The sequence below is a fragment of the Phascolarctos cinereus genome, unplaced genomic scaffold (assembly GCF_003287225.1).
Source record: "Phascolarctos cinereus isolate Bilbo 61053 unplaced genomic scaffold, phaCin_HiC Scaffold_7;HRSCAF=346, whole genome shotgun sequence".
Classification (NCBI taxonomy): domain Eukaryota; kingdom Metazoa; phylum Chordata; class Mammalia; order Diprotodontia; family Phascolarctidae; genus Phascolarctos; species Phascolarctos cinereus.
Window position 1 is genome coordinate 28,113,289 of NW_027556180.1, and position 26,875 is coordinate 28,140,163.

The following is a 26,875-nucleotide window of genomic DNA, read 5'->3' on the forward strand; positions in this document are numbered from 1 at the left end:
ATCCCTTAGGAGAAAAGGAGGTTAAGGAAGGTACTTTATTCAAGCACATGAAAATTTATAAATGGAAAGTTTGGGGGGGGGGAATGGTTGATTTCAAAGCCTTAGTACTTTTAAAACTATAGACCATTTTAGAATTCATTAAACATGAGTTTTTCTACCATGTACTTAAGTGAGTTAACATTGTCCAGCTATTTGTTACCCTTGATAATTTCTAGTGCCAATGAGCACAGCAAACCTAAGTTTTTTTTAAGTAAACTCAGTTTAAAAGTTTTCTATTTTTAATCTTATGAAATTTCACTTTAACATTTCTTCAATATTGGCTTTATATTGTGTAATTTTAGAGCTGGAAGGAACCTCAGAGGTCATGTGATCCAATATGTCTAATTCAAATAGAAAGAGGAGCCACTAATCCATACGTAGGGATCCCCGAGAGGCTGCATATTGACTTTATTTATTTTAAAATGTAATATTATCTTGGTTTTATTGTATTTTTATTTATCTTGTTAAATATTTCCCTATAACATTTTAATCTGTTTTGGGCTACCCTTAACAGTGGGCTAACATGCAGCCCAGCTGTGTAGATGGCACCTCTGCTTTAATCAACAGATGATGAGAAAAGAGAGGCCTACATGGAGGTTAAGTGGCTGGACCCACTTCACCCAGATGCTAACAGGGTTAAGCTTTGAATCCTAATTCTTAGGTGCTGTGAACCCTAATGCAGTGCTTCTTTTTGGCATCCCATTCCTGCTTGTTGGGCCTTCTCTCCCTGGAGTGTCTCTCTGTTCTGGCCCCTTCTTCCACTGGTGAGTTCCTTCTGGGACCTCTATTTTGGGGAGAGGTATAGCTAGCCATCCTTCCCCACTCCTGGTTACACTTCTAACTCTCCACCCTCCATTCACCATACCTTCAAGATCTATTTTGTGTTCCTTGCTGCCATTCAAATATGAGCATAGAAGGCTAGCTTAGGAGCCTGAAAGATCTGGGTTCAAGTACAGCGTCTGAAACATATTGGATGTGAGAATCAAGGTGCTGGGAGTTTCTTCATCCAAGAAATCCCTACAGCACTGAAATCACTGGTCCAGGTCTTATCCTACCTTGAGTAAACCAGGCAAAACCATAGAAAAGGGGCATGATTACATCCAGTCAACAATCTGCACGTAAAGCTACCTTACCAATAATGATCATTTTCCTGATACAAAATCTAGATTTAAAACTAGATTCAAAATATAGTCTCTTTTATCTAGAAAATAATTCTATTTCCTCATCTGTTGAGGAAGTGGCAAGATTTCTAAAAGTCCCTTCCATTTCCACATTCTATGCCCACATAATCCCATAAATCACATCATATGTCTTTACAAAGATCACCCATATCATTTAAGCAAGCTGCTGATGAAGTATTCATTCCTCTATCACACTCTTTTTTAATCTGTAACAAATAAGAAAATTTGGAGGAGAATCTATTATGTTTTTGAAAGCCCTATTTGCTAAACTTTACAACAATGTTTTTAATAACTTAAACAGCTTTTGCATTTCACTTATCAGGCCACTTATTATGGTCTTTAAATGGCTTCCCACTCTCTACAGAATCAAGTTCAACGTCCGTATTGCCAGGCCTGGCACTCAGGCTTGTCCCTCTACCATCTTACCTCACCCTTCCTTCTAACCTTATCTCCCTAGAGGGCTCCATATTCTTTAACTAAAATACCCAACTCCATATCCCTGAATATGCCCTACTCAGAACTTTTATGTATTTCAGAAATACTCTTTTAACCTTCCTTCTCTGTTTAATTCAATAATCTTATGCTTCCTTTATTTGTGGTGCAAAGGCTCAAGAGTCAACTCTACTGTGAAATTGTTCTTCTCCCAAGATGTGATCTCTCCCTTCTCAAATGCCCTCCTCTTCTGAACATGTCTGGCCCTGTGCCATTCATTTGAACTTTATATTCTAACTTGCGTTGGGTTATGCCCAATCTTCCTAATTAGACCACAAACCCTGTAGTAAGGAATCCATACCTCTTTGCACTCCCATCCTTACACATAAGTGCTTAATGCAACAGTCTTTTGTTGATAAAAATGGCTTAATGATCTAAACATCATATAAAAAAAGCTCATAACATTCAGACTTAATGTGTCCCTTTATTTGGGGGCAAAGTGAGATAAAGGTGTTGGGAGATCAAAACCCTATATGGAGGGGAGAGAAATAGAAATACCAAATTGTTTCTACTACAATACTTCCCAGATTCGAAATTTCATGAGGATGACTCTTTCCTCTATTAACTCAGAGTTCAACCCCTCTATATTTTCCTAAATGGTCTTAACTAGTGGCCAAAATGCTCATCAGCCTGAGGCCAATTTGGTCATCACTCTCTAGCCCAGATCTGAAATATTTCCAGCTTGGTAGGATCTGCTGTACTCCACAGGCATAGCTTTTGAGAACCTACAGTCAACTCCATACCATGATGTGACATCTAAGTGAGACTTCAGTGAAAAGTGAGCCTTAATTTTTTTTTAATTAGAAGTGATACTTGGGGAGAATTCCACGACTCAGTTGGACTTTTATTAAATATCTCTTAATTTAAGTACCTTAATTGAGTAAATAATTTAGGTATCTTAACTAACTAATGTAAATTACTGATGTAAGTACCTTAATTAAGAACTTCTGCCTGACTTAGCAGAGAAAGGGTAAGCCTTAAAATAAGGAAAACTTGGGTTTAAGTCATGTCTACAACATATAGATGGGGCAGCTAGGTGGCAGGCTGGATAGAACACCCAGCCCTGGAGTCTTCCGCATGAGATTATAAGCTCTTTGAGAGCAAGAACTGACTTTCTCCTGGCTTGCATTAGTATTCCAGTGCTTACTCAATATTTGTTACAGGAAAATTAACTTTATATTGTTAATATCAATTGTAATGCTCCCTCCTCGTTGTCAGAGTGGCCTTTTGACATCACAGGAAAGGTGCTGCATTCCTGCTCTAGAGGTAAATTACTCTCAACTAGGTTGGGCTTTACCCCACTCTAGATAAACTTTGTTCCATTTACCCAATAAACAGATGCCTGTTAAATGACTTCCTCCGAGAAGACTTCTTCCAGAAGTTCAATGACTTCCTCCAAGAGACCATGGCCAGGAAATGTCCGAGGTGAGACTAGAACCTAAGTCTTCCTTGCCCCAAAGCCAGCTGTCTATCTTACTAAGCCGTTTTGCCTCTGATTGACATAACAAAGGCCCAAAGGAAAAGTCCACAGGTAATTTACATGGTACCCAGGGCATCCACAGTGAGAGAGTGAAGTGGGCGGAGCCCCCTGCACAGACCTTAGGAGGCTGGTCCCACCTAGGCCGAGGACTTAGTCAAATCTGCCTGCTGAACACTCTCAGACAAGTCCTTGGCCTATGTGGACTTGAGTTTCCTCAAGAGTACAATGAGAAGGTTGAGCTGATGGTCTGTGATGGATGATCTTAATCACTACATCACACTCACCCATTTCCACTCGGATAGAAGGCAGAGGTTGGGCTAAATTGCCTCTGTTACCTAGAATCCTTCCATAAACCCAACTTTGCCTCTATTGCCTCATCTGTAAAAGGAAGAGGTTGGACTAAGGAAGGTGCCTTGTGCCGCACTTGGTGGCACAGTCTTCTCTGAGTAAAAGTTGCCTCCCCTGTAAAATGGGAGAGCTGGTTTAGCTGACCAATAGTCTTCAGCTGTAAAAGGAAGGGTGGTAGACTGGAAGTCATCTACCCTGTGACCCTAAGAACTGTAGAACCTACAAGACATCCTTTTACCTCTCTGGGCCTCAGTTCCTCATGTGTAAAAAGGAGGAGTTTGGACCAGATGGCCCCTTACTCAAAGATCATTCTGTTATCTTCTGGTAGTGGTGTGAAGGAGGATTGGTATAGATGGTCTCTGATCTGTGATGCAGCAGGAGGCACGGTGGTTGAGCACTGGCTCCAGACGCTTAACAGCTGTTTGACCCTGAGCAAGTCACTGTTTGCCTCAGTTTCCTCTATTGTAAAAATAGAGATACTAATGGTACCTATCTCTGGGGTTGTTGTGAAAATCAAATGAGATATTTGTAAAAATGCTTAGCACAGTGACCGGCACACAGAAGGTGCTATATAAATGTTTATTCCCTTCCCTACAATCCTGCTATCTGTGTGACCAACTTGGGGGAAAGTCCTTTCACCTCCCCACCTTGGGCCACAGTTTCCCCATTTGTAAAAAGAGAAGACCGGTGGACTTTGGCCGCCTGGGCAGGGGGTCGGTCCCTCCAGCTTCAGCCCTAGGGGGGTGGGGCAAGAGCAGGTGGAGGTGGGCAGGTAACAGCTCCCTACCCGCCCCGCCTCCGAGCTCCTGACCCTCGGCGCTCCCTCCGCCCGGCCCCAGACACCGTTATGGTTCCCAGCTGGCCAGCGGCCCCCGCGCTTCCTGGGCCACCTCCGGGCTCAGATCGCCCTCGAGCCGCTGCTGAGCCGGACCCAGACCCCCGACCCACCTGTGGCCCCCAGCGCCTCCATCTCCAGCGCCGCCTGCCCGGGGCGGGCCGCCCAGCCCTGCGTGGTGCCCCCGCCTCCGCTTTGTCTCCCTGGTTACCTGGCTACCCGCCGTGTCCATGGCAACCGCTCCTGCCGGACCGTACCACTCCCGAGTTGGGCCGCAGGGAGAGCGCGCCGGCGCGTTCCAACCAGCCCAGGTGTGTGGGGGAGATGCCTCCATCCCGGTCACCCCGGCATCCAGGGCAGATGAAAGAGCAGAGTGGAAGCTCTTGCAGTCAAGGAATGTGACGTGATCATTTCTGTGTTTCTGTCCCCAGCGCCGTATACTCCCTGGGTGGCTCAATAAATAACAACTAGCATTGCTACAATGATGTAAGGTTTACAAAACATACAATGTTAACGACCCTGTGAGGAGGCTGTTTCATCCTGTTTTACAAACGAGGAAGCTGAGGCCGAAAGAGTGAAGTGACTGATCGAGGTCACACAGCTAAGTGAGGCCCGATGGAACGAAGTCTTCCAGACTCCAAGTGGGGCTCTGAATTCACCGCGCCCCACACCAGACAAATGACGAGGGGGCAGATGACCCAACTTTATGAGCCAATAAATTATAATGATCATGCAGTCCCTGCCAGGGAACAAGCACTAAAAGCCTTTTGCAGCACAATCTCATTTACATGTAGAAACCTCTCTCAGCATCTGCGGAACAGATCAGGAGCCAGAAATTGTTATTAAGGTTGATGCCTTGTGAGAAAGTGTTCTGAAACAATATCCAGACATCTTACTTCTCTAACCTGTGATTAGTGACAAAGTGAAAAAGCAAATAGAAGATAAAACAACAGCCCCAGAAAATGACATGCTGTCTACAGAGGCATAATCAATTCCTTAAAGACATTTAAGATGATTCATGTGTTGTTTTTTCCAATAATTTACTTTCTTTGTTGACATTGGGTCTTCCTGTTACAGGTGTATGCTGGTAAATTCTTAACAATCTCTTCCCAAAAAAATGCCCACAACATACTTTTAAGTTCAGTTTTAAATTAACATTTCCTCCATCATTTTCTTCAGTCTAGACAAACAACAAAAAAAGAAATCAAGCCTTAAATGGTAGCTCTCGTCAATTTCCAAGGGAAAAATGCTCACACTAAAAATTTAACAATTAACTCTTAGGAGCTAGCCTCAGCACAACGCTGGTTCCCTGTGTTCACAGGAAAATCTCATTACTTATTAGCAAGGGAACTTTGCCTATGTCTGTGACCTGTCCTAGCTCATGCATCCTTGGGCAGCCTGATGCCCCCACCCATATCTCCTCTCAGTCCAGAAGCTCCTGGGCTGGTAGCTCATATACACCTAGTTCACTACAGCTAGGAACTCTCAAGCTGAATCAACTCATCAGCCTCAGCCTCCATAGCAGCAGGAATTACAAGGGATAGCCATCACACTTGGTTCAAATAACTGGTTTTTGGTTTTTGTAAGCTTTGGGTGGAGAACTACATTGCACTGGGATTTTCTGATTTTTGAGATCCCTGTCATGTTACCTATTTGTATTTCCATTTTTACCTCTTGTAAAAAAATGGAGAAGTGAATCAGACAGGTGTAATGGAGTTGGCAGGAAGAGATGACTGATTCTTTCCAGATGTGTAACCTTGAGGAGATAACTTAATGCCTCTGTGACTCAGTTTCTTCATCTGTAAAAGAAAGTGAACAATCCTTCCACTTCTTATCTACTGAGAGTGTTGTGAGGTAAGTGCTCTATAAGGCCTAGCTCTTTAGAGAGGTGATTTATTGGTGTTATGGTAACATGGTCCATGCTTATGTAGTTTTGCCTTTATCCTCACATCCCTAGTTTCCCCCAGACCAGCTCATGCCAGAGATCAGAAATAAAGAGTTGGAGAGAATTTGGGAGGAACTGGAGATCCTACTTGTGACCTTAGACAAGTGACTTGACCTTTCTGGCCTTAGTTTCCTCACTTGTCAGAATGAGGATACTGGAGGAGGATTAGATTGAGAACCCTTCCAGTTCTAGAGCTATGGCCCTACTTAATGGGATTGTTGTGAAGTGTTGAGTCAATGAATTAAAAACCCAAAGGATTAGCTTCTTGGTGACACTACACCTGGAACAGTTATACCCAGGCTGTATGCCAGGATGGCCAGACAGGGATTCTGGAGAGAGATCACACGAATGGTATAATGGGCCAGGTAGATCATTTGACCATTGGATATAAGGGAATCCCTCTGCTTTCTACTTCTATCATTTTCCTGGAGATCCATGGGTTAGAGCTAGAAACCAAGAAACTGCTGGTTCACATGGCACCATGCCCACTTGGATAGGAAATTCCATTTCATCTTAGATGCAACAAAGACAGGAAGCTGCCAACATTAGTTCATGAATTGCTTGGCCATGAGAATAACATATTTGGATGAGATTTATTAGTTTCCCTTTTTCTTTAAAACTTTGAATGGACATAGGAAGCATTTCCTCAATAAAAGAATCCACACCTGCCTGACTCAAGGTGATGAAGACTGAGAGTGGGAAAGGGCATGAGTTCAGATCACAAGGAAACCACAGGTCTCCAGATGAGTGGCATTCTACTTGGAAAACTCAGTTATGAACTGGGGCAAGCATTGAGATAGCGTTACAAGCAGTAGGGAACCAATTGCTTAAGAGTCTCAATACTGTCTTTTGATTATCTTTCTATTCTAGTAATTTAATTTCCAGCAAATATATTCTGAACTGTGATATAAGTATGCTTTCCTTTCCACATAAAGTTAGGAAGGAGAGAATCTTAATGGAAAATGTGTCATTAATAACAATAACAAAAACAACAATCAGTAGTATTTATGTAGTACTTTAAGTTTTGCAAAGCCCTTTATAAATTATGTTTCATTTTATCTTCATAGCAATTCTAAATGCTATTATTATCCCCACTTTACAATTTTTTTTTATCTATGCTTGAGACCAAGAGACTCTTGGACATGGGGTGGAAATGTTATTGACTACATGTTCTACAAGTCTGTGCATTAACCTACAGACTGAGGATGTCACCAGATATAGAGTCTGTTTACATAAGAAGGCTCTCCAGAAAAGAAGTATGGCAGATCATTACAGGAGTCTTTGGTAGAGTTAAAAGAGCTGGAAAGCTCGTATGAGTGGCAGAGATGTTCTCTGTGGGGGAAGACTTCCACACTAAAAGAAGTCAACATTCACTAGATTGCTGTGCAGAGTTTCAAAGAGAAGTGGTTAGGCAGAGAATCTTTGGATGCTACTCTCTTGTGACACATGAGGGCCAGGAGCGTTCTGCATTACAGATGAAGAGGGGAGTTGGCAAAAGCTATACTAGAGGGATGTGAGGTGGCAGTCATTTGGTATTGGTCCAGAATGCCATTTACTGCTTGATTAAATTTCTCTTTTGTCTTGCTATTTGCATTTTCTTAAAATCTTTTGCTCTGAATTCATGGTTTATCTGGTTTGGCTGGACATAGAGATGTATTGGTGGGGGTTCAGAGCTATGGATTTGAATAAATGATGACCCAAAACAAGATAAAGAACTTCAAAAGCAGTGAGTTTTCAGTCATGTAGGGATTTATGTAGGGAGAAGAAAAGGGGAAAAAAAGATGAGTCTATGCTCCATGTGTGTGAAGCATCAAAAACTTGACATTCCCTCCCCTTCAGACACTCTGCCAAACTGGCCTGATTGTTCTCCAAACTTGGGCTTCCATCACTCTGTTCCTTTGGTCAGCCCTGTCACCAGCCTGGAATGCACTTCCTCCATCTTTCAGGATGCTAAGCTTTCTTCACACAAGCTCAGGTTACCACACCCTGCAGAAAGGCTTTACTGATATCCCCTCCAGTTGTCAGTGACCTCTTGATCTCAGTTTATCTCACATTTACTTACCTGTGCTCATTTTATATCCACTGACCCCCACCACACACACACACACACACACACACACACACACACATTTACGCACATACCCCTTAGTGGAATATAATCCCCATGAAGGCAAAAGCTATCTTACATTTTCGCCTTTATATGCCACAATGCCTTGCACAGGATTGGTGTTTACCATGTGTTGGTTGAATCAGAGGCTTTATAAGTGAGAGTAAATCCTAAGCTATATAATATCTGAATGAACTACACCCAAAATGCCCAAATGAGGAAAACTCATATTTAGCAAGGGTGAGGAAAAGTTAATTTGATTCTAGAGAGGAATTATTCTTAAATGGGACCACAAGAAACAAAATGGCTTTGGCCTAAAAGGAATGAACCATTTTAGAGACCTAAGAATTAGTCAAAAAGCTTAAGTGCCACCTAGTCTGAGAAGGGAAGTGTTTCTTTTATACATGCCTCTGATTACCTGAGGATGAAGTATTTCTTCTCAATTTGGTCATGCTTTTCCCCTTCATGACAAACCCTAGAAAACTCATTTTTCCAATTTGTAGTATATAGGGGGACAGATTTGTTCAGTAGTGTCTTCATGACCCCATTTGGGGTTTTTGTGGCAAAGATATTGGAGTGACTTGTCATTTCCTTCTCCAGCTCATTTGACAGATGAGGATTTAATGCAAAAAGGATTAAGTGACTTGCCCAAGCTCACATAACTCATAAGTGTCTGAGGCCAGATTTGAACTCAGAAAGATGAATCTTCCTGACTCTAGGCCCAGTGCTCTATCCACTACATCACCTAGCTGCCCCAGGGGGCCAAAAAAATCAGATGCCAAACCAGCATATCCAGGGATGAAAATGACAACTGAAGGACAGGGGAAAGGGAATTAGGGACTGAGTGGAGACAGATCTTCAAAATCAAGGAGTGAAGAAATAAAGTAAGAACCAAGGATATCTCTTGCAACTGTACACCAGGAACCACCAGGTATTTATACCTGCCCTGTGGCTGGACTTTCTGATGGATGGATGGATGGATGGATGGATGGATGGATGGATGGATGGATGGATGGATGGGTGGACAGACAGTTGGGTAGGTGGATGGACAGATAGGTAGGTAGCTGGATGGATGGATAGATAAGTGATGTTTCTTCTCTGTCTCCCAATTCCCCATTAGAATGTGAACTCCTTGAGAGCAAGAATTGTCCTTTTGTTTATGGCCTTGGCACTTAGCACAGTGTGTGGCACATAGTAAGCATTTAGACTTGTTTTTATTCATTTCAATTCTTTTGTTTTCATTAATTCATAAATTTAGAAAGCCCAGGAAGGTCAAAGCCAAAAGGTCCCTGTCCCACTTTCAAAAGGAGGAGCCAGTCAGGGTACACAGTATTTTCTGAAGTTTTTGCAAAATTGTGCTTAATTTTTACAGTATAGAAACACAATTTGTGAACAAGTTGTACATTTTGGAAAGTTAAATTTAATAGAAGACCCATATTTCAGTTGGTGGGATTTGGATTAGAATCTCAGACGTCCTGCCACAAGAACACACCTATAGATTACTATTTTGGCAGCATTTTTTTGTTTGTATTGTTGCAAGAACGTTAACTAGAAATTCTATTTCTATGACACCTAATGAGCATAGGGAGGGTGGAAGATCACACAGAAGCTTATGCTGCTACAGGCTGGGGCATCAGAAAATATTTGGCTCCCCATGTATGTATAGTGGTCTTAACTTTCATGGCACTGGCCAGCATGCTGATTTGAGAATAGTAGCATACTTTCTGCATGAGAGTTTTAAGACACCCAGAAAGAGCTTGGGGGAATATGACCAGGCAGCTAAGTTGAAAGAGAATTGGGCAGGGGGAGCCAAGATGGCAGAGGGAAAGCAGTGACTTGCTTGAGCTCTCCCCCAAACACCTCCAAATACCAATAAAAAATGGCTCTAAACAAATTCTAAAGCAGAAGAACCCATAAAAAGACAGAGCGAAACAAATTTCCAGCCCAAGACAACCTGGATGGCTGATCAGAAAGGTATATCGTGCTGGGTAGGTAGAGGAGCACAGTACAGCATTGGCACGAAGACTGCAACAAACCTGGAGCAGGACTCAGAGGACCGAATCTCGGGCAGCTCTGGCAGTTTCCAGATCTCTCAATCCATGAACACCAAAGACAACTTAGAAGGTCAGTGGGAAAAGTCTGTTTCTATGGTGAGAGAGAAGCTAGGTCTCAGCCTCAGTTCCCAAGCCAGCGTGACCCCAAGGTGGCGGCTGCCTCCTGAGCTTCTGACCCACAGACTGAGGGTGAATCGGGTGGCTGATCAGAGGGGGATTGCAAAACATACAACCAGAAGAAGACAACAAAGTCAAAGCTTCTACATCCAAAGCCTCCTAGAAAAATATGAATCAGTCCCAAGCCTTGGAAGAGCTCAAAAAGGATTTTGAGAAGAAAGTAAGAGAAGTAGAGGAAAAACTGGGAAGAGAAATGAGAATGACGCGAGAAAATCATGAAAAACAAGTCAACAGCTTGCTAAAGGAGATCCAAAAAATACTGAAAAACATAACACCTTAAAAAATAGCCTAACCCAGATGGCAAAAGAGTTCCAAAAAGCCAATGAGGAGAAGAATGCCTTAAAAAGCAAAATTGGCCAAATAGAAAAGGAAGTCCAAAAGCTTACTGAAGAAAATACTTCATTAAAAATTAGAATAGAGCAATTGGAAGCTAGTGACTTTATGAGAAATCAAGGCACTGTAAAACAAATCCAAAAGAATGAAAAATTAGGAAACAATGTGAAGTATCTCATTAGAAAAACAACTGACCCTGGAAAATAGATCCAGGAGAGATAATGTAAAAATGATTGGACTATCTGAAAGCCATGATCAAAAAAAGAGCCTAGACATAATCTTTCAAGAAATTATCAAGGAAAACTGCCCTGTTATTTTAGAACCAGAGGGCAAAACAGAAATTGAAAGGATCCACTGATCTCCTCCTGAAAGAGATCCCCAAAGGAAAACTCCTACAAATATTGCAGCCAAATTCCAGAATTCCCAGGTCAAGGAGAAAATATTTTAAGCAGCCAGAAAGAAACAATTCAAGTGTTGTGAAAAAATGATCAGGATAAAACAAGATTTAGCAGCTTCTACATTAAGGGGCAGCAGGGCATGGAGTATAATATTCTGGAGGGCAAAGGAGAGAGGGTTACAACCAAGAATCACCTACCCAGCAAAACTGAATATAATCCTTCAGGGGAAAAAATGATCATTCGGTGAAATAGAGGACTTCCAAGCATTCTTGATGAAAAGACCAGAGCTGAATAGAAAATCTGACTTTCAAATACAAGACTCAAGTGGAACATGAAGAGATAAATAGGAAAGAGAAATCATAAGAGACTTATTAAGTTTGAACTGTTTGCATTCGTGCATGGAAAGATGATATTTATAACTCATGAGACCTGTGTCAGTATTGGGATAGTTGGAGGGAAAAAAAAATATGTATGTATATATAGAGAGATATAGATATAGATAGATAGATAGATAGATAGATAGATAGATAGATAGATAGATAGATAGATAGATAGATAGATAGAGGGCACAAGATGAGTTGAAGATGAAGGGGTCATATCTGGAGAATAAAATTAAGGGATGAGGGAGGATTATACTCAGAGAAGAAGAAAGAGAGAGGTAGAATGGGGTAAATTATCTCACAAAAAAAAAAACCAAAAAAGTCTCTCACAGTGGAGGGGAAACAGGGGAAGGTGAGAGGGAATGAGTGAATCTCATTCTCATAGGATTTGGCTTAAAGAAGGAATAACCTACACACTCAACTGGGTATGGAAATCTGTCTTACCCTACAGGAAAATAGGGGGAGAAGGGGACAAGAGAGCAGAGGAATGATAGAGAGGAGGGCAGATTGGGAAAGGGGGTAATCAGAAGCAAACAATTCTGAGGAGGGACAGGGTCAAAAGAAAGAATACAGTAAATGGAGGGGGCATTTTAGGATTAAGGGAAATAAAGTTAGTTTTTCACAACATGATTACTATGGAAGTGTTTTGCATAACTGCACATGTATAACCTATATTGAGTTGCTTGCCTTTTCAATGAGGGTGAGTGGGGAACGAGGAAGGGAGAAAATTTGGAACCCAAAGTTTTAAAAACACATTTTAAAAAATGTTTTCACATGCAACTGGGAAATAAGAAATACAGGAAATCGGGTACAGAAGTCTGTCCTGCCCTTCAGGAAAATAGAAGGGGAAGGGGATAAGAGAAGGGGGGGAAGAGATAGAAGGGAGTAAATGTTGAAAACTAAAAATAAATAAATTTTTAAAAAATATACATTACTTTGGGCAGAGCACCCAGAGGTAAGGGTCTGATAACCTATGTGGACAGAGGAGAGGAGAGGAGAGAAAAGGAGAGGAGTCAAGTTGAGATGTCACCATAGGTAGAGGTCATAGTGTAGAGGTCATAGTGTAGAGGTTCTCTATTTAGCTTCTTACGATTAAGAAAATTATTTTACAATATGCAATTCACGGCTTTGAGGCCTACTATCAGAACTTATAATCACTGCTCCTATAATCACTGATTAATATTAATCTGAATAAAATAGAAGTCCAGTAAATCATCTATCCCAGTCTCAATGATAACAATTTATCCATTTTTGAAATGATTTATTTACAAAAAGTTTTATTTACTTTTAAAAAGTTTTATTTAAATTTCCCGCCTCCCCCATCTTTCATATAAGGTTCCATTAATTTTACCTCTGCATTTTTTTTATTCCCACTATCTTACCCAACTTCACTCCACAGGTATAAGCTTTTATTTTCACTTACCTGGAGAAAGTATCCTAACTGCATTTTCTACCTCAGTACTCCATTTCACTTCACATAGTAGGCATTCAATAGATAGTGACTAATGTAGAAGTATTGCACAGCTTCTTATGTATAATGGGTATCATATTTCTTGCCTCCTCAATACGGGGGAGGGAAGAAAATAATTTGGAATTGACAATAAAAATAATAATTTTAAAAATTAAAAAAAAGAAAGAGAATGGGTACTATGCAAGAAAGGAGATCAGAAGAGGAGACCATAGAAGGAAATCCTGCTAAGGAAATGTGCATCATGAGGGTATAGAATAGCTGGGGGAAAGGAAGATGCTAACCTGATGAGGATGGTGGGGACAATAAACACAAGTTCACCTGCCCGACAATTGTCAGCCAAGACTATAACACTAATATGGCCATCTTTATATTCATAGTATCTCATATAGCATCTGTCCACCTTTCACATCTAGTGTGGAAGGGACTTGTAAATATGGAGATTCAATTTGAGTAAGTTTACATATTTTTAAAAAGTTGTTTGTCATGAGAATCACCAAGAGTAGAGTCATTTGGAGCTGAGAAGGGTTTGTAAGTTCAGCCTTTCCAAAAATCTGCCTTTCAGATGGTAGAAGTGAAGTCTAGGCAGGTTGTGGCTTGCTTCAGGCCACATGGTTATTGCCAGAACTGATACTTGAATCTTATCCACTGTTCTTTCCACTATATACTATTTAAACTTATATTGTAATTCACATGATCTACATCAATGGAAGGAATTCCCAAACCGTTGACACTTACTACTGTTTGAGACTAGTTATTTAACCTCCTTGGGCCTTGATTGCCTCAGCTGTAAAATAAAGGAATTAGATGTGATGGTCTCTGGAATCCTTTCAAATTCTAGAGTTCTGACACTCTGGTTCTAATTTATAATCTAGCCTAGAAAATGCTAGTTTATAAAAGACCCATGGGGCTTAGATTCTTATAATCTAGCCACTGTTCTGACTCCTTAAGAGTCTGCCCAATATGATGGATGTTCTAATAAACGTTGTCTTTGGCTGAAAGAAGGCTTGAGTTGAATTCTTTCAGACAGCACCTGCGTGTTGTGATTTTGGGGTCCCAGCACCCTTAAACCATATCATTTTGGGGGCCCATATAGGGAAACTGCCTAACCCCAACTTCTTCTCCAGCCAAGACTAGAGGTATGTGAGCCTTTCCCTCCCCTCCTTTCTTGTTCTGCAGTTGGGGTCGCTCTCCAAGAACCAAGGCTTGGAGGTACTTTTCTGGCAAGCAGTTACAAGGCTGTCTCGAACTTGGCCTGATGCTGGCAGGCTCTCTGTTCACTGGGTCAGTTGAAGGCCATGGACCTGGGTACACCTTCCAAAGCATAGAGGACAAGGACAGATGCCCTATCCAGAAGTGTATGCTCAATTGTGGTAATTCCCTTAGTGCTAGGGAATTGGGGAAAGCTGCAGTTGCTTTTTGGTTCCCGGAGGCTTACTTACTCTCTTCCCTCTATACCTCTGAATCCCCCTTCATGGAGGTTACAGGGAAAGTTAGAACAGCTAAAAATATCTTCGCAGATTTTGGAGGTTTTGTGATTGATCGTTAAGGAGTTTTGAAACTCTTTCTTACAACCCTGGTCACTTTTTTCTCCCACTCCCTTCCCTTGAGTCAAGAGGGTATGTTAACTCCACTCATAGAAGAGAGTTTCATCCTTTACCCCTCACTTTTGATTTTGCACTTCCCCACCTGGGAAAGGAAGGAGGGGGAGGGGCAGCAGCTACAGTGTGGGCCCCACTGGCAATGGGCTTGGGCCCTAGGGCAACCTTTGCCTGGAAGCATCACCCAGGTTCAGCACATCCTGCTCAAGGTAAAGAAGCTGGCCTCTGAACTTGGGTAAGCATGCTCTTTTAAATTTGTAGTTTTAACTGTTAATTATGAGATGTTGATTCTCTGTGTAAAGTAATTTGGAAGTGCATTTAACAAAACTGAAGTCACCTAATTGGTAATGGGTTTGTTTCAAGTTTCAAATTGGTGAACTTTCTGTATCAGTTATGCCAAGCAATTTTTCATAATTTGGTTACAACTAAAATAATTTAGCCATTTTTGGTTATTGTTTTAATGTGTAAACTAGCCAAAAAGTTTGTTTAGGTTATGTATGGCTTGCTGAGAATTTGCAAGTGTATAGAAATCTCTAATGATTGGCTTTTAACACTAGGACAAATTTAAGTTTGCTATGTAAATCCTGGAAAAGTTTTTCCTAAGCTGCGATTAGTAAAACTTGTTGAGGCAAAAGCTCATGGGATTTTGTTTTGAGTTGTATGATGGGTCATAATCCATCGATAATCAATAATCCACCATCTGAGAGAAATGCCACATGCTACTCAGAGAAGGTGATACTGGTGGGAGGTCAGCATTGGGAAAAGCCAAGAGGATAACTCCTGGCTCAGTTTCCCCATTATGTTCTTTTGAAAGGGAATGTTACCCTCCTGGCTATTTCTGAGTCTGGATGTGAGGTGGATTTGATACCGCATTGTTGGAAAACTGTATTATCTGAATTCAAACAGAGCTAAGGATGTTTTATCCTTTCAAAGTTGGGCCCTAAATCTAGTCCCTGCTTTATATCTGGGCCCTGCAGTTTTTTCTGTCAGATTTGTGTCTTCTAGACTATGGGCCATTCACCTACAGTTGGTACCAAACAGCAAGTACCAGCCAATGTCCCCACATGGCTCCCTGGATGCAGCCTGTGCTTGGTTCCAGTTAACCTCCTCTTTGGGACCCCCTCGAGGAAGAGAGAGCTCTATACCCCTTGCCAGCAGGAAGCAGTTTCAGAAGCCAAGAACTTCGCCCCTTACTCCAAAAGAATTTGGGTCCCATTTGTTTTAGGGGGGAATGATGGGGTTGGGATCTGGGCCCCAGAAAGGAAAAACCCTGGACTTTCCCACATGGACAAATCTTTGGCTTTAGCTTGAGGCTATAACCCTACCAACTGGCCTTTCATTGTGGCTACACCCAATCTCCCCTTCATTGTCTTGCCTCCATTACCTCATAAACTACTTGGCCACTCTAAGATCCCTCCCACAGGCTTTCTGAATATAAGGTCCATCTTGTCTCCATTAATTTGCTTAGATTCTTATAATCTAGCCACTGTTCCAACTCCTTAAGAGTCTTCCCAATATGATGGATGCTCTCATAAACTTGTCTTTGGCTGAAAAAATAAAAAATAAAAGACCCATGGCAAAGCAGAAAGAGAAGTGGAATCAGAAGACCTAGCTTCAAAGCTTTCCTCTGCTAATTACTACTTGCGTGGCCTCAGGCAAATGACTTTACCTGTGTAGGTCCTCAGTGTCATCATCAGTAAAATGGGCTGGATGATCTCTAAGGTCCCTTAAGCTCTAAATCTGTTCCCCAGGTTCTGATTCATCTCACTTGTTGTTCTTCAGTCAGCCATGTCCGACTCTTTGTGACCCCTGAACCACAGCAAGCAGGCCCTTCTATCCTTCACTATCTCCAAAGTCTGTCCAAGTTCATGTTTGTTGCTTCCATGACACCATCTATCCATCTTGTTCTCTACTGACCCTTTTTCTTTTTGCCTTTAATCTTTCCCAATATCAGGGTCTTTTCCAATGAGTCCCACCTTCTCATTACGTGACCAAAGTATTTAAGCTTCAGCTTCAGTATTTGGTCTTCCAATGAATAGCTTGAATTAATTTCTTTAAATATTGATTGATTTGATCTTCTTGCTGTCCAAGGGACTCTCAAAAGTCTTCTGCAGCACCAAGATTCAAAAGCATTGTGTTTGTGGTGTTCAGCTTTCCTTATAGTCCAGCTCTTACAGCCATGCATTGCTACGAAAAAACTGTAGCTTTGACTATACAGACAACTTTGTTGGCAAGGTGATTTCTTATCTTTTTAGTATATGCTGTCCAAATTTGCCATAGCCCTCCTTCCAAGGAGCAAGTGTCTTTTAATTTCATGGCTGTAGTCACCGTCTGCAGTGACCTTTGAGCCCAAGAATATAAAATCTGACACTCTTCCATTTCTTCTCCCTCTATTTGCCAGGAAGTGGTGGGACCAGTTGCCAAGGTCTTAGTTTTTTTGTTGTTGTTGTTGTCTTTTTTTTTATGCTTAGCTTCAAGCTAGCTTTGACACTTTCCTCATTCACTCTCATCAAGAGGCTTGTTAATTTCTCTTCACTTTCTGCCTCAAAAGTGGTATCATCTACATATCTGAGATTGTTGCTATTTCTCCAGGCAACCTTAGTTTCAGGTTTGATTCATCCAGCCTGACATTTTGCATGATATAATCTGCATGTAAGTTAAATTAACATTGTCTATTAACTGAGATACTATAAGCAGGTCATACAGTCTCTCCAGCCTTCAGTTTCTTTATTTGTAAAATGAGGGAAATGGATTCAACGACTTCTAAGATATCTTCTAACCCTAAATATATGATTTTAAAGTCATCTTTTAGCTAAGCTCTTACCTCTTTGTACTGGCTCTCCTCTAGGCTTGGCATGCTGTCTGTCCTTACTTATTTGAGCTGAATCTTAAAGGAAACCCAGGTTCTAAGAGGGAACCCTTAATTTCCTTTACAACTGAGATCCGTAAGATCTTCTGCAGGAGGCCATTCCTGGTTCCCACCAGTATTTGGTGCCTTCCCCACTATCTTTATGCCTATCCACTCTGCATGTATCTTGTATGTACCAATTATATTCATTATATATATATATTGAAAACAGAGACTGTGTTTCATTTTTTCTCTTTGTAACATTGGTACTTAACATAGTTCCTGGAACAAAATAGACACTTGATAAATACCTATTAATCCAATGACTGTGGGGTAGCATAAACAGAGGGCAGTATATAAAAGTAAAGGATGGGTAGAGACAGGAGAAGGCAAAAAGACAGAGGGAGAAAAGAGAAGGGGAAAGCTGCTCAGCAGAATGAGCCAACTACATTTGCTACATATTCTGCCCTGAAGCTCATGATATTTACACATTATTAAGTTGAGAATGCTGAGTGGTTCCCAGCAAACTGACCTTTCAATATGTATACAATTAATGTTTCCTACCGGGGCCCCAAGGCAAAGTGGATTCTTCTCTGATTCTCAGTTGGTCCATCTGTAAAATGGACAGATTGAAGTAAACTACTTTTAAGGTCCTTTCTATAATTTATGATACTGTGATAGTATATGAAATAAGAACACGACCCCAGAAATTACATCTAGCTTGGTCTCCCTTCCTTGGCTTGTCTCATCAATCAATCATCAATAAATGTTTTTTTAAGCACCTACTATGTGCCAGGCACTGTGCTGAGCACTGGTGATACAAAAATAGACCAAAAAAGAGTCTCTGCCCTCAAGGTGCTTAAAACCTAATGGGGGAAACAACTTGCAGACATATATATATATATGCAAAGCAAGCTATATACAGGATAAATAGGAAATAACTAGTAAAAGAAAGGCAATAGAATTAAGAGGGGTTGGGGAAGTCTTCCTCTAGAAGGTATGATTTTAGTTGAGATTTAAAGGAAGTCAGGGAGGTCAGTAGTTAGAGTGGAGGAGGGAGGATGTTTTGGCATAAGGCTAACCAGAGAGACTGTCCACATCAGGGCACCCTAAACTTCAGTCTTGCATGATGCCAGAAGACAACCATGGAAACCAGAAAACCACATGGAAACACTGATCCCACTATGCAAGGTTTTTATGTGCACATTGACAAAACGCCCTACCTGCCCCATTGCCCCTCTCATGAAATACCACCCTGTAGAGCTAAGGGCTGTCCTGAGGCTCCATTCTCCATGGTTTTCTAATCATTGCTGTGCTCTTCTTCCTTCTCTCATCCCTTGCCATCAATATTCCAACACAGCTGCGAAAATAACTTGGAGCATGCTTTTCAAATCATCAAGAAATCGCTAATATGTTTGTCACAATGTTGATTTTCAATCCATTTAATTTCTCAGCTTATTTGCTTTTAGGTTAGTGGTGCCAATTTGGTGAAGAAACCATTATTTATAATTGATGGAGCTCAGGGTAAAGCTCGTCTTGAAAAGAAGGAGGGAGAAACAAAAAAGAAGCTGGCATTTCCAAAAGAAAAAGTCATTCATTTCTGATCCTTGCCAAGTTTTAATAAGTGTATCCTACTGTCTTCTTGAGATTTATGCACTGTTAGCTGCACTTCATTGGGAAGATTTGCATTTCTCACTTATGCACTCAAGCTGGGAAGCAAAACAAGAGTTTCTAGGCTTGCTTGACTGGAATATATCTGACAGTAATTTTCCGTCATCAAATTGATTCTTCTTCAGCTTGGGTCCCCAAGGGCAAATTTTTCATCAGATTGTGCAGAAACATATATTTGCCATTATAATAAACCTTTCTTCAGATGCTGCTCTAAAACATCCCCATAAGGCCACTACCACATGAAGCTAGTATGCGAAACAAAATTAATGATTCTTGCATGTGCCCCAAGCAAGCAATATTACCCACGGACCTACTTTTGCCCTTAATCTTAATTCCTGAAGCTATAAAATGTCTGTTATAAGTGGCTTCCCTCCAAGAAAACGATGGTTTTCCTAACAGTTTTTAGCACCCCAGATGTGGAAATGGAAAGAAATCCACTTATTTCCCAGCATCTGCTAAATAACTGCCACCTGTCTTTGTAATGTTTCCCTGCTATGGTATCTTGTTTATTGTTTTTTTTTCCCTAATGATTCTCATTTGTGTTTATTTTTTTAAAAATATTGTCAATGTGCTGATGTTTCAAAATAGCTCCAAGAAATGAAGCAATTACTCAATACTCTCAACAAGACTTTATGAAGCCCCCATTGTTTGCAGGTCACTGTGCCCCTGACTGTTGGATGGCGCTGAGGAAATGATTTCTGTTCTCTGAGACCATTTCTCAGACTCCTAGAATTCTCGGACTTCTAGATTCAGATCTAGAAGACATATGTTGTCTAATCCCCTCAGTTTACAGATAAGAAAATTGAGTCCCCATCTGCAAACTGAGGACTTTGGAACAAAAGATCTCCAAAGCCCCTCTCCTTTCTAAACCTGTGATTCCATGATGCTGGAGGAGATAAGCAATGATATTGTATTGGATAATTGTTATTCAGTTGTTTCAGTCATGTCTGCCTCTTCCTGATCCATTTGGTGTTTTCTTCGCAAAAATATGGGAGTGGTTTGCCATTTCCTTCTCCAGCTCATTTGACAGAAGAGGAAATTGAGGCAAACAGGGTTAAGTGCTCAGTGTCACACAGTGAATAACAATCTGAGGCTGGATTTGAACTCATCTTCTTGACTCCAGGCCTGGCACTCTATCCACTGTGCCACCTAGCTGCCTCCAAAAAGAAGGCCACCTTTCTGGTTCCACTGGGGCCTTATTCATCCATATTAACCCATAATTAGGGAAGCTGTGATGTGGTCAAACCACTTGGGAACTAACATGGAATTAAACTAGATGGGTGATTTTAAAAGTCCAGGGTCTTTGACTCAGATTTCACATGGCTAGACATATACGTCAAGGAATTTAAGAATAAAAGCAGAGTCCATATATGGCAAAATATTTATAGCAACCCTTTTTTATGGTAGCAAAGAACTGGGAAAAATAGAGGCACTCAATATTTGGGAAATGGCTAAACAATTTTGGGCACATTAAAGTAATAGAATATTACTGTACCATTTAAAATAAGAATTCAATGAAGAACAGGAAGACTTGTTTGAACTGATGTAGGATGAAGTAAGCAGATTGTAGAAAATAGAATATATGTATGAGTGTGTATATATGTTTATAAATGAATGTGCAAAATGACTATAAAAACATAAACAGGAGGAACTGCAGGCAAATAAACACTGTGCACTTATAATAAACAAGCTTAAAGCAAAAAGAGAAAATGTCTTTTCCCTTCTCAGTTTGAAAAGATGGACAACTATGTGAATGGAATATTTTATACACTTTTCAGACACAGTTGAGGTATTGGTTGGTTTTGCTGAGGTATTTTTTTTCCTTTTTCTTTTCGAATCTTTTTTACAAGAGATGGGCTACTGGGGATGAATCATGGATGGATAAAATTGAGAAATAAAATGCTATAAAACAAAGAAGATTGATAAAAATAATAAAAAATAAAATTAAAAAGCAATAGTATTACCTTATACTGCATAGATCCTATTCTTTTCATCATAATAATCATCATAAAATTTATTTCCTTATATCTACTTAATTTCATAGTCCAGAGTAAAATAGACATAATAAGGGCACTATTTCACAGAGGAGCAAATGGGTGCATAGACTTAATTCAATTCACCAAACACAGAGGGTTTAGAGACCAGCCCTGATCATGCAGCAAGTGAAAGGCCCAGGTGGAAGGAAGAGTTAAAGCAAGAAAAACAAAATTTAAAGAGAGAGAGAGAGAGAGAGAGAGAGAGAGAGAGAGAGAGAGAGAGAATCTTTCAGAGCTATAAAGACTCAGATCATTGCTTATAAGCGTTTTGCTTTCACTGAAAATCTGAAAAAAAATAAATGAACTGAGTCATTTTACATGTGAATTTTGATGGGGTACAGAATATCTTAATACAAGTGAAATTCAGCAGAAATCCATTGGGTGGCATTCTCCTATAAGTTTATGTGAATAAGGGATCTCTGACAGCCATTACAATCTCTCTCTCTCTCTCTCTCTCTCTCTCTCTCTCTCTCTCTCTCTCTCTCTCTCTCTCTCTCTTTCTCTCCCTTCTGTCCCTCCTTTCTCTCTCCTTCTCTCTCCCCTTCCCTCTCTTACACACACACACACACACACACACACACACACACAACCCCTTTACATTGTCACCATAAAAACTTGGCTTTCTTGGAACCTTTTAAAATCTAAATTGGAAAATATTTTGAAAATTAGCACATCTTCCAGGTACCTAAGATGTAAATCCCAAAGGCCTGAGCTCTGCTGAACTCCTCACAATTTTCTCCCATTTAGAATTGTTTCTTATACAAAACTCTGCAGGTTAAAGAAATTGACTTGGAAATAAGCAAACCTGCTTGCTGTGCTCCATTCTGCCAAATGAAACAATTGAGCTCGTGTCCCTTGTCTCAAGTTCATGTTCTCCTAGCTGTCAAGGACAGGTGGTGATAAAAGGCTTACCTCCAGGCACCTCTGACAGGAAATGCTACAGGTCAGTCAGAGCTAAGACTACATTAATAATGATCCATTCTGAGAGGCACTCTGGGCTGTTGCCATGAAGCCAAGATTCATCAGGGTTGATTCTTACAAGCAGGTGTCTGTATCAGCATATACATTCTGTTTAATCCCTCCCTCAGAAAGGTATAGGAGAGAAATCATTCCAATTGCAACAATGATTCCCAATCTTAGAAACATAGAGAATGGTCCCTAGGTATTGCTGCATCAAGGTTCTCTGTCATATTCTCAGTACATATGCCATTGAAGACAGCAGATTTCTACAATGTTAATATCAGGCCAACACATAGATTCCTTGGTACTTGTGAAGTGAAAGTTAGGGAATCTGATAGAATTAGAAGGCAGCTTGAAAAAAAAAAAGATCCTCTCTAAAGTAGAGCTGGCAAATGCCACCTACATTTTCTTTGAAAATGTTTAGCAAGGAAGAATTTACCCACTCCCGAGCCAAGCCATTCCATTTATGGCTACGTCTAACAGATAGGAACTCTAGCCTTTTATCAAGTGTAAATCTGTCTCTGCAATTTCTACCCACAATTCCTAGTTCTGCCTTCTAGGGACAAGCAGAATATGTCCAATTCTTCTTCTATATGACAGCCTTTCAAATTCTTCAAGATAACTTGATGTCCCTCTAAAAATTTTCTTCTCTAGGCTAAATGTTACCAGTTCCTTCAACCAGTATTCAAATAGCATCGTCTCAGTTGCCTTCCCAATCCCGATTACTTTCTTCTGGTTATTAGTCTGTCCACGTCCCTCCTAAAAAGGTTGTGCCCAAAGTAAGCGTAATATTCTAGATGTAGTTAGAACAAGGCCTCCTAGTATGATAGGGCTGGAACTTCCCTATTCCTGGACACTGTCACACTCTTTACAATCTAGGACTACACTAGCTTTCCTCATAGCCCCATCACCATCTTGACTCATATTAAGCATGGCATTCATCAGATCCTCCAGGTATTTCCCGGGTGAACTGCTACCTAGCCATGCTTCCCCAGTTTGCACTTTTACAGGTTTTTTTTATATCTAAAAAGAATATTCTGCATTTGTCCTTGTCAGCACTTCATTATATTTGATTTGAATCAGTGTTCCAGGCTGACAAGATCTTTAATCCTTCCTTTCATCTAATATATTAACCATCCCTCTCTGTTTGTTTTTATCAGCTATACATTTTATATCATCTATATCTCTGTGTTTTGTATCATGTGTATGTTTTATAAGCATGCAATCTATGACTTCAAGTTACTGATACAAATATTAAATAGCACAGGGCCAAGCACAGATATTTCCTTTCAGGTTGATATTGAGCCATTAATGAAAACTGTTTGTATCCTGAAATTCATCCAGTTCTGAACACCATTTAATTGTTTACCTTTAGCCATATCTCTTCATAATCCCAACAACCACATAATACACTTGATGTTTTGCTAAAATATATGCAAACTATATCCATAACATTACTCTAACCTACCAGTCCATTAATTTCGAGAAACGTGTGTATATGTGTATACGTATATACACATATATGTATACATATACATGTATGTATGTATATACTCACATACATGTTTGTATGTGTGTGTATAATATAAATACTATATGTAGTGTATATGGATATATATTTAGAGAGAGTTCCTATCCTGGAGTAGTGAAAATTTGAATTCAAAATCTACATCAGATACTTCCTAACTGAGTGACCCTGTACAAGCCACTTACCATCTGTCTGCCTCAGTTTCCTGTTCTATAGAATGACAATAACAATAGTACTTGTCTCCCAGAACTGTTCTGAAGATCAAACAAGATATTTGTAAAGTACGTTGTTAATTTTAAAGTGCTGTATAAATTCTAGTGAAGGAAATTAATGTTCTATTTTATTAATGACCAATTACTAGTTAGAATCAAGGTTTTCATTTCCTCATTCAGGGACCAGCACCTGTAGGTCAGCCAATCTCTGAAGGACAAGGCTGATACATGACACTGGCCTAATCCTTGGGGTACATGCTTCCCGATCTTGGGGAACCTAACAGAATCTAATCTAGTTGAATTCCAGCCCCAAACCATTAAGCCCATGTCCTTGTACCCCTCCATTTGAGTTTAGGGTAACACAGCTCATGAAGAAGAAAATGAACCAGAGTGATTTAGGTAGAGATGGATTCCTTTGTCTAGATTGCTGAGGGTGGCTGAGTCTCATGGTCAAGCCACATTCTCAACAGGAGGAGCTGAAAGATTTCAGCCCCCATCCTCATTTAAAAATTCACCTTCTCATTAATTGCTCACCAATCAGGGTTGATTTCTCCTGTAAGTGGCATTCCCTTTCATAAAATTTTTAAGGCATTCAGTGACTCCATTAGGTGTCTTTGGTTACTGAGAGAAATTACTCATCATCAATTTATTGATTATCAGATAGCATAATTAATAAGTTGATTATTAATTACCCAGAAACTGTGTCTCTCAGGTTTTTCATTCATCTCACTGGCTCATGTATACATACACACACACACACACACACACACACACACACATATGTGTGTGCATGTATATATGTGTATATATACACCCACTTATGTGTGTGTGCATGTGCATATATACACATATATACATATATGTATATGCACACACATATATGTATATGTGTGTATATATTTTTATATATGTATATATATATGTATATACACACACATATATGTATATGTGTGTATATATTTTTATATATGTATATATATATATATATGAGGGACAGAAAGGAGAGAAAGAAGCAGTGTGGGATAGATAGATAGATAGATAGATAGATAGATAGATAGATAGATAGATATAAACTATGTAGTTAGCCTTAAGTCCAGCAAGATGTGGATTTAAATCCTATCTGATGCATCTTTTCTGTGTGACTCAGATCCAGTTGCTAAACTTCTCAGCACTCTAACAAAGTACATGGTTTCTTCACTTATGTGTTTGTATGTGTATGTATAGGTATATGTATATGTATGTAAATTCCCTGTTCATTCAAGTTATCTCTCCCTTCCTCACATCTAAATGGACCATTTCTTGCCTTTTAATCCAGCCATAATTGAAGAAAAAAATCCAATAAATTTAAATCGAGCAACAAGCATTTGCTAAACCTTGGTTATAAGCCAGGTACTGTCCTCAATGCTGGACATAGAGACAAAAGTGATCGAGTCTCTGTGTCCTTAAAGAGCTTACATCCTACTAGCATTCTTCAGTCCAAATCCCTTTGTAATGACCTTCAAAGAGCTGCTTACATTCCTTCATTGTGCTGGCATTTGACTAAATCGAATGTGGCATAAACTAAGTAGGCAACTGGAGAAAACTTGCGGTAGGTTTGTGGTTTGGTTTGCTTTTGGATTGTTTTTAACTGAACTTTGTGTTATATTTTTATAACTAGCTTTGACCTGCATTGAGAAAGAACAGTATGGAGATGGCTCTGGCTGCTGTTGTTAAAACTGAATGTTAATGAATGTCTTGACATTTCAGAAATATTTAAATTGAAATGAGAAGATGTAAGTGACAAAAAAAGCTTTGTAAAATAAACACATGATCATAATCTACTAATGCTTTTCAAAGCTTTGGTGATAAAACTTGATGGGAGAAAATTATATTATCTTTTGTTTCCAAACTAAGAGTGAGAGTCAGAAAAAAAGACAATAACTGAAAATGTCAAAAGAGAAAGTTTAACCATTACCTTGACCTGAGGCTTAAATTTATTTAAATATCCCTTGGTCTCCAATCTGGTACCTCTTTATTTATTGATTTTGAGAAAGGAGTAACAGGGAAAGAGAATAAGAGAAAAGGCCATTGAGAAAAACTAGTCATGGAATTGCCTTAGGAAAGCACAAAGGCCCTATGTTTTCTTTTTCTTAGCATTAAATTGAAGATATTTGATAATTTTAAAAAAGCAGGAAGAATTTGCCTATTTGGTTGTGTATGTGTGTGTGTGTGTTTTAATGAAATGTTAACTAAGAAAAAGAAAACTTGAACAATAACACTCCTGGCCCCTTCCTATAGACACCCCCTCTTTCATTCTCCATCTGATCCCTTAGAATTTTACCTGGATTCTTATACCTACCCAATTCAGACATTAGTTGCTGTCTTTAAAAGGGTTGCTTAGAAACTAGGATGACTCAGTGCATGGGGCAGCATCTTCAGTTTGTGATATTGGGCCACATCAAATTTTCCTGTCCTTTTTTTTTCTCATATGTTTGTTTTATGTGTACAGTTCTCCTACGCCCCCTTCCAAAAAAAAAAAAAAACTATGCTAAGTGAAAAGGGGCAGAGTAAGATAATAAATAGACTTCTGGAGTTGGAATCAGGAAGACCCGTGTTCAAATAACATTTCTGAAAGTAGCTAGCTGCATGATTGTGGGGGGGTCAGGGAAGAACTGTTTTGAATAGCTTGTGATCTGTATTAGTTAAGAGAGTTCTCCACGTTGAGGAAATTACCTATCCTTGGCTTATTGATGGAAAACAAATGTCAAAACATACATTTTCAAATATTTGACATTTATTTAAT

General features: G+C 39.9%; 1 protein-coding gene across 1 annotated transcript in view; it reads right to left on the bottom strand.

Moving 5' to 3' along the window:
• The window catches only part of ZBBX (zinc finger B-box domain containing), a 122,335-nt gene extending 117,772 nt beyond the window's left edge, over positions 1–4,563 (bottom strand). The window contains 1 exon segment of the mRNA XM_020980125.1: positions 4,489–4,563. The gene's annotated coding sequence lies outside the window, so the exon portion shown is untranslated.
• Positions 4,564–26,875: the final 22,312 nt, after the last annotated feature.